We start from the raw sequence: 9,410 nt of genomic DNA on the forward strand, positions 1-9,410 counted from the left end.
TAAAACAGCATTGAACCTTAAAAATAACAATAAATGTATGCCCCCCTTTTTCTGAAGGCCACGAGGCTATGAGAGAAAAAATAAGGATATATTTGGAGTCAAGGGATCAAACTCTATTAAATAGAACCTATACTTTTTTGTACCATTTTTGCTGTTGGACAGTGTAATTATTTTGTAGGACTGATTTCCTCATCTCACTTAGTTTTTATTTATTGGTAGAATCTTTTTTAGCATTTAACAGTCTTAAGGATCCCTTAGTCAATCTTTCGATCTTAGCTATCATTTTTTTTTTTACTATTACCTAGAATTGAAAAAAATAAAAACGAATAATACGGATGATACTTGAGTATTATAAATTCTAGCAACACAATATAATGACATTTTCTAAATGCTTTGATCTCAACTTGCGGCGTAATGAATAGACGAAGAGGTTTGCATCTGGGCTATAGGGTGGCTATTTTGCTTTCTTACATAAATTAATCGTTTTGGCCAAAAATGATTTGGTAATTTTGCCTGTGTGTGCTGAAGCTCCATCCTATCGGGAAACTATATTAGCTTTAGGGAAATTTTTTGACAGCCGAGAATGCAATTTGTCTTAAAGAACTTCAATGTAATCATTAGGGTGCCATACTCCCATTTGATCCCACAAAGCACAATGCCATTGGTGATGCATACTTTTTTGTGGTGGTGATTATCCTCTCAGCATCATCTCCCAAAAATTATCAGCTGGTGATTACAACTGTAATAAACTAGGTTTACACCAAAATGTTTTTCATCTGGAAAGACGATAAATCTTCCCGCTAGTGCATATTTAAGCTCATTTAAAAGTCATTTGCACGGTTGGAAGTAGGTACTGTTTGTAAAAGCAGGCCTCTCTAAAATTACCAAGGTCTTAACAACTAAGTTTTGCAGCTGTTTTATTAATTGCAGTGTAAGAAATTTCCATAACATGATTTCATTTTGACTTGGTTGGGTTTCTATTAATGTGGTTTTTCAAGATTTTTGTCTTAATAATAGCTATAATATACGTCACACGGCTTAGGTTTCTAAACTATTTAGTAGTTTTTGTGTAGGGGGTGTTGAAGAAAAACTGGGCAGTCGGCACTGGACTTGGGTGATGACTACTGATGGATGGTAGACTGACATAAATGATATATGGATTAGAAATGCCGTCATAATAATGTTTTTTAATAGTGAGTAGGAATAGAATAAAATCTTGTCAATGTTCCTACTCCTTCTCATCAATCGACAATCATCAATTTCATCATCCCCATTTATCTTCCCTTCCTCTTTTCACAATTCAAATCTACACAAAACAATAAGCAAGTTGCTCTGGCCTCGTACTCCCTTTTTCCAGGATCACATACTCTCCCCTGCTTCAAGTTCAGCTCTGGATTGAACTCTACAACAATCATCATCATTCATAGGATCATGGCGTCTTCAAAGAGGGAATTAAATGACTGGAGATGAATTTTACAGGGAACTAGTTTATAGGAATGAAAAGACGTGGAATTAATTGACCTAGCACCGGATAATAAGTACATTAATGTATCAAAATCAAGTAAGAATGAAAATAGAACCTCTGGATAATTATTTTCATATGTATTTAGAGTAACCAATTTGTATGTAGCCTATTTCATAGGACTGAAAGGAAATAAGGAGATGAGAGGATGATGGCTTGAGGGGTTTAAAATATGTAAATTAACTTTTCTTCAAGAAAATAACAGGAGGCGAGGGATAGAAAAAAAAATAACGGCCAATTTATCTACTACAAATGTGGAACCTAATGCATTATAAGAAGCTTATAATATTTTGTAATGTGGGTACGAGTGGAGGCCAGCAAGTATCGAATGAATCAGAAAGTGTATTAACTAGTGATGTGCCGTGAGCTGAATTTTGCTGCATGTGTATTTACGAGTTTCTAAAAAAAAAAAAAAAAATACTCGAGGAATTACGAGCTATACACGTTACTCGTCTGAATAGTATTTAACACATCAATATTTTACTACAGTCTGGTTATAGCTTATAGCCAATATGTTTTTAGTGGGACTGATGCTTATTAGCAAATATTATTTTTAAAAGGCAGAAAAGTGAAAATATTTATACCAGTGGAGAAACATAAATTTTAAATTTCATCGAGAAAGGCAGGGGCATACCGCAGCATTATTATTATTTTTTGGGGGGGAGGTGGGACGGCTTGGTTTTTTTTTGTTTTTTTTTCCAAAAAATTAAATTTTTTGGATTTTTTTTCAAAAATCCACAGCTATTCTTAAAAAATTAAATATTTTGGAAAAAAATTCAAAAATCTACAGCTTTTCTTAAAAAATTAATTTTTTTGGAAAAAAAAATTTAATATTTTTTTTTTTTTGTAAAAAGCAAAAATTCCTTAATTTAGAAAGGGCTACAGCCCCTCCCCTGTGGACGCCCCTGAAAATAAGTCACTCCATGAAGATTTACATGTTATAATGGGCTCGAAAAAAAAAAAAAATATTCCCCCAATTTTTGATGAGTTCCAACAAACACTTCGCTTTTTATAACCAAGTTCTATTAATTTCTTTTTATTCATTTTATAAAACTCGACTACTACTATACGGGTTTTGCTTGTGGCACATCCCTAGTATTAACCTTGAACCCTTATCATTATAATTTACAATTATTTATGCAGGGCCAGTGCTGGGATTTTCTTTGAGGGAGTGTTGAATTTTATTTTATTTCAAATTTTACGACTAATGTACGACTAATTTTTTCAGACTCTAAAATGAAATGATTGTCCTTTGGAAAATTATATAGGGGACCAGAGATGCCCCTCTATGGGAATTATCCTAAGATTTTGGGATGTTCACGTTAAGTTAGAGATTATTTGTATCAAAATGTCGAAATCTTGGGATTTTATACATGCAACAATAATGGATTACTTTTTCAATTCCTACAGAACTCGTTCTCGATTCGTCTAATTTTATCTGCAGCAAAACAATTCATTAAAAAGATGGGTTGAACATGTTCGAACTGTCAACTGGCCTTAATAACGGAAATTGAAGAAGGAAATGTTCATCACTGATTCAAAGACACCCTTAAAATGTAAAAAGAAAATGATTTTAAACACTTATCAGCAGATATTATCGAAGGTAAAGAAAAATATGAAATATAACTGATTCAAGGTGAGTGTCAATTGTGTTTTATTGATACTTTGTAAACTATTTCTCCGAACTTTTAGGGGAGAATCTAGGATAGTTTAAATTTCTAATTGGCACCCCTGTATGTGTCCTTTCATTTTAATAAATGACCTTTCCTAAATTAAGTTTTTGGTAAAGTTATTTTTAGACAATTATGTTTTGCTTTATGAATGACCGTATTTCATAAATTGTTTTATTTTTATTTTTTAGAAAGTGATATATAAAAGGTAAACACTATTTTGTTCGACTCAAATATGAAATAAATATTTTTGAAGGGCGACATGCCCCCTGAGCCCTCAAGCCTACGGTTTCTGGATTGAGGCAAGCTGTTACCTACTTGTACCAGTTCCAAAAAAAATAGGATGTAAATAATTTATGCTAAGAGTTGTAGGTTGATTAATCAGAGACACTGTGTCAAATCTGTATAAGTTTTTGTTGGAGGTGGGCACTAAAAATTAATAAGTTTTATTCTAAACATTCTTATTTTACATATTTTAGAAAAGACACGGAGAAAAAATATTTAGGATCCATATAAAACTAACAAATTGGGAACTTTACGGATACTCTGGGCAGGATGTCAAAAGAAGACATGTCCGGTCGTATGAAAATGGCTGTCTACCCTAGTACATGTGATAAGGATAATAAAATAACTGAATATTCCTTTAATAGTATTGGATATATTATTAACTATTTAATATATAATTAGTATTCTGTTGCAAATTATAAAGTGCCTATCTAGTTAAGTTATTCTTAAATACATGTAACAAATGCTTAATTTTAATAGACCAAAATTAAATTGTAGCGCATCAATTAAAGGTTGGTAATTAAAATGACGGATGATGCAATTAAATAAGACGTAAGAGACGTATAATTAATTGTACAATCTTCTAATACAAGTTACAATTTGTACAAAATTGCTATTTTATTTCATATATTTACATATTATTTTAGATACAAAATATTGGAGAATAAGAAAATTGCATTTAAAGGCAATAGATGGCGCCAAGAAACAGATTATTTTAATTCAAAATGCCGTATTTATAAAAATAATTAATAGAATATTATTATGGATACTACTTAGTTACAATAATTAATTGTAACAATATGTACGTGAACATCAAACTTAGTTAATTTTAAAAATTGCTGATGGCAATGAATTTTCGTTTGTTTTGTATGTATATAATTTGAGCTTGAAAGACGTCTAGTCAGCAGTATTTGAAGATATTGTTCAGACAGTTGTATATACGAGATCTGATCAAAAACAAAGTATTATTTTCTAACTCCGAATTCAATTGCCACTCGAATCACAAATACATGGGGTGGCAAACATGTCCACATCGTTTGTATGGTCAGACGTCTTTTGCCGTACTCTGCCATTTTCTATTATTGACAAAATTGAAAGAAAAAATGAATTATGGAGAATTTTTTAAAAATCTTTTGACGGATTGTTTATTCTTCAAAATATTACAGTTTTGTACAAAATCACTATTTTATCAAAATAAAAGTTGTTAAAGAAGTTTTTCCTAAATTGATTTTTTCGTTCCCTTTTTTTCTATAGTAAAAAATACAAATCACACCAAAGAACGTCTAAGGATGTTTGTGTCAAACAAAAAAAACGAACGATCCAAAAGGCCAAATATTGTCACAAGCGTTGTGGACATGTGTACCAACTTAATAAATAAAGATATTTGAGAATCGAATTAAAATTGATTTGGAAATGAGAAAATAACGGTTTCTTTTTGATCAGAGGGGTTTATATCACTTGGTTTAATATATGGATATAATAAAACCGAAGCACTTATATTGTAATGTGATAAATAACCTACTCTTCTGAAAATAAAATAAATACTCTTTACTTACAGGGAGATTAATTGAATAGACAATTCAAAACAAAAAATAATAATAACTACCAATTTATCATTGAAACTCATAGTCGAGTCATAATTTTAAGGAATTGACAGTTAGGAACATGGGATATTATCAAATATAGAATTTCCCGATTAATTTTATTCTTGTTATTTCCCCATATAATTTAATCGTAACACCTGACTTATTCAATCATCCTGAATTATTGTTTTTTTCCTTCCATGTACAATGAAACTTATAATTAGGACGTCAAAACATCAAGGATCAGCTCCTTTTCTGACAAGCTTAGGAAGCCATCTGAAAAACATTTCTCATTATTATAAATGAATGGTGCATCCTTTATAAAAAAAAACCTCATAATGGTTTTACCCGGATTTGATCAGTCTGTTCCTAGGTTCTGTTGCTGTATCCCGCAACCTTTCATTCATCAGAAGAAGAAAAAAACAAAACACAGAAAAAAGCCAAAAATCAAACCTGTGTCAATTCTTTCCAACTTTACAACATCTTAACAAGAACTGTGCGACAACCAATCGACGTTCAGAACAACAATGATAAAAAGAGAATTTTTTGCAAATTTATATGTTAGGGAAGTAACTTAGAAGTGTTTTAGATTAAAGCCCATCATTTACACGCATATAAAATGAATGCAACTCGAGTTGCAATTAAATATAAAACCACGACTTTGGAGTCGTAGTTTTATATTACCATTGGTATATAATTATATCGTGTATATCCCTGAGCTTAGGACATTCAAAACTCGTATAATTATTGTTAATTGTACTGATGGTCAATTTTTGGTTAAGTATAGATTTGGAATTCAAATTTTATAGAGTTGACACTAATTAATTAACTTTATTATAGAGCGGATCTTATTGTCTCCTCTCCCACCCCTTTCCTAATTGTAATCACATGCCGTTGGCCTTCACAAGGGAGGCTTTAAAAACGTTTTAGAAATCAGATTACATACAAACATTGAACTTGATACCTCCTCAAAGAATGCTTGTATTTTCCAAAAGATTCTTTTTCTAATAATAATTGCTACATAATACTCGGATGCAAAATGACCTCATGATTCATATCAATAAACTAATTTATATAATTTTTTACATGCAGGCGAGAATATAAGATCTTGATTGTAATTTGTGAGCAGCTGCGGATTTTTGATTTCTTTTTCAAAAAATGTAATCGTTTGTGAATAGCTATTGATTTTTGATTTTTTTTTCCAAAAAAATTCATATTTGAAATTTTTTTTTCAAATAATTTAATTTTTTGTCAAGAGTTGTTGAGTTTTTAAATTAATTTTTTTTGAGAATAGCTATGGATTTTTGAAATTAGTTTTTAAAAAAATCCCAAAAACCAAGCTCCCCTTTCAATATAACCCTGCGGACGGCCCTGAATATGTATTGTTCAGCTGTAAATATCCTACTATTGAATCAGGAAATCCAGTCCAACAGTTGACCAATTAAATATCCTCCTTTTCACGTTTTTACATTAGTTACACAAAAATTAAGCATTTATCTTGTTGTCAGCTGTGGTTCTTTTGATTTATTTTCTTCTATTCAGTATTCTGAACGTTGATTGGTTAAATTCAAAATTGGCTCTTATTGAGCAGCCAACAGTTATTGAATAATAGCTCTTTCGTTAGGAAGGATTTGTAAACTACCAACTGATTAGATACCTTTTTTTCTGTTTCTTTTCGAAGGAGAGGTTGTGAGATAGATGCTCTCTTTTTGAAGGAGAAGAAGTTAAGAGATACAATGAAGATATTTAGATATTTGCTTATACCCATTCAGTGTGAGGTGAATTCCAAATTCTTAGTAAATTATTAAACTTCCAAAAAGTTAAATAATCATAATTAATCGATCAAATAATTATAATAATAAAGAATAATAATTTGTCAGTTCCGGTCTTTTGTATTAGTGGACCGAGTATATATTGTATACTAGGCTATGGGAATCGACAATATATACTGTAATATACTGTGCTCATTCTACACACTTAAAAGTGTTATCAGTCATTTTTGAACAAGAAATATTTCACGCTTTACTGGCTACACAAGAATGCCATCCATCCCTTAATGAACAATTAAAATCTAATACATTTAGTGCCTAATCAGCCTTTTAAATAATGGTTCCACGACGGTGCTTCTATGTACTTCACTCACTTCTGTAGGGCTTATAATTTGAGGATAAATAATTATTAATCTATCTACACATTTATCAACGGTTGAATGTGCTGTGTAACATGGAGTTTATATTTATTTAATTTGAAGTGTAATTCTACCTTTATTTCAATACAGACGTTTTCCCCCTTCTTCAAAGACATGGATCGAATTTACTATTGAAAAGGAAGGACAGATGTAGAAAATGAATCTAAAGTTCATCATTCACTTGTTAGAGGGCACTATTGAGAAAATAATACGTACATAGAGAGATCATGGGAGTGTTTATAAATACAATCATATAGGTGTTAATCCTAAGCATTCTTTAGTGTGCCATTTTTTTGTTGTTGGCAACCACAACTCTGTTTTTATTTTATGAAGCTGTTATAACTCTTGAGGAAAGAACATTTGAGTATTAAGTGTAAATTAAGGATGTGTGCACACATAAATGACAGAGAGTAGAACTGGGGAGGGTTGTGTCCGTCCTCATTTATTGGGTCCATTCCAGTCTTAGGGCCAGACCTATCGGTCCTTAGGTCTGTCTATCATTGGAACCCATCCTTGTTACTGGTCCTTAACTGTCCGTCCTAGGATTTTTTTTCTAAAAGTATCGATGAATTATTAAGCCAAATAAGAATATGAGATATGTATTCAATTAAATTATAATACAAACATATCGTATTCTTACTTAGGTATATAATGTTTCTATTACATAAGAAAATAATTAAAAGGAGGGATAAAATACTCACTGACGTCACGAGGGATCAATTTTACTTATTTTATGGACCGACAAGTGGGATTGGAATGGACTGGACAGAACTGGACTGTAACGACACGACACTACTTATTTTTATTGTGTCTTGTAACCTTTCATCCTACGAAAAGAAACAAGAAAAAGAGGTACAAAATCAGCTGCTGGTACTCAATTCTTCCAAACTTTGGAATTATTCTTCATAATAATTTAATAATATCTCATTTGAGTTCAACCAATCCACGTTAACTGGACTAATATGAAGGAAGAGTAGTCGAAAATTCAGCTTACATACCAATAGAGTGAGGATTTTTATATAAGCGGTATAACACAGATGTAATATAACAGCAATGCACCTGACATCACACGATAGAACTAAATTGGTTATGACACAGATCAAAGGACATACAGTCAAACCTGGTCTAACAGTTTTATTGTTTAAAGCGTGTCGCTATAAAAAAGTGACTATAACCAGTTTTCAATTTTTATCAAATAGAAAAACTGGTTTAAGAGGTGTCTTTTCAATTTCCCTTGTCTGACCGCCTAATACAGGGTCGGCCCTAATTTATTATGTCATACTAGGAAATCTGCATATTATTATGCTCATCAAGCCTCAAAAAAATGAAGAGGCTCTTTGACTTGAAATGTTTCTTTCTTGTAAAAGGGAAAATGTCCTCTCAAAATAACTGACATACTCCCAATTTTTTTTTTTTTTAATCGGGAATTACATTTTTTTTGTAGGCTTTTCAAGTTCATATATAAGTCATAAAACCTCTTCATTTTAAAGAGGAAAATGTGCAAAGTTCTTAGAAATCCCAATTAACTTTTTTGTATACTTGCAATCACCACTTTAAAGTAGAATAGTAAAAAATTAATAAAAAAAAGCCAGTAGGCATCTATGCATAGTTTTGGGTATCCTAGGATATATTTGAGCAAGTAAAGAAGTATTAGAAAGGTTGTACACGGTTCAAGTTCAGTGGTTCTATCGATCCGGGTCTCGGTTCTTTTATTTCAACAGTTTTGGTCACGGTTCAGCTTTATCGATTTTGGTTCCGGTCTCAGTTCTTTTTCATACACATAAAATGAATATACAAAATATGTTTGTTTATCCCAAAAAACTAGACGTGAATAAGTGTTATTTGATTCGCTCAGAACTTGATCCCTCCTTACGTGTGATACACGTCTGATGTGCAAATCATTTCTTGCATGAATGTACACGATTATATTATTATGTGTATAGTTTTGGAACAAACCAATAGACAATTTATTTATACAAAAATTGCATATTATACACGCATGATTAATGCGGTAAAACACCTTTATAAATGAAAAAAATTCAAAACAATGTCAAACTATTGGCAAAATAATTATTTATGGATGCGTCAATATAAATTGTCACTAAAATAACAATTTGAATAAAATTGTCTAACCCTGTTTGAAATAAAATACCGATTCGAAT

At 31.3% G+C, this 9,410-nt stretch overlaps 2 long non-coding RNA genes across 2 annotated transcripts; one reads left to right on the top strand and one right to left on the bottom strand.

The window, feature by feature from the left end:
• Positions 1 to 2,484: 2,484 nt before the first annotated feature.
• LOC121118983 (uncharacterized) lies at positions 2,485 to 3,948 on the top strand. Its single transcript, XR_005864636.2, has 2 exons — positions 2,485 to 3,125; positions 3,672 to 3,948. It is a non-coding gene; the product is annotated as an uncharacterized lncRNA (long non-coding RNA).
• On the bottom strand, positions 3,365 to 6,082 carry LOC139905524 (uncharacterized). Its single transcript, XR_011780374.1, has 3 exons — positions 5,949 to 6,082; positions 4,782 to 5,918; positions 3,365 to 4,607 (listed from the first exon to the last, which is right to left on the bottom strand). It is a non-coding gene; the product is annotated as an uncharacterized lncRNA (long non-coding RNA).
• Between the last annotated feature and the right edge of the window lie 3,328 nt (positions 6,083 to 9,410).

The sequence above is a fragment of the Lepeophtheirus salmonis genome, chromosome 5 (genome assembly GCF_016086655.4).
Source record: "Lepeophtheirus salmonis chromosome 5, UVic_Lsal_1.4, whole genome shotgun sequence".
NCBI lineage: Eukaryota > Metazoa > Arthropoda > Copepoda > Siphonostomatoida > Caligidae > Lepeophtheirus > Lepeophtheirus salmonis.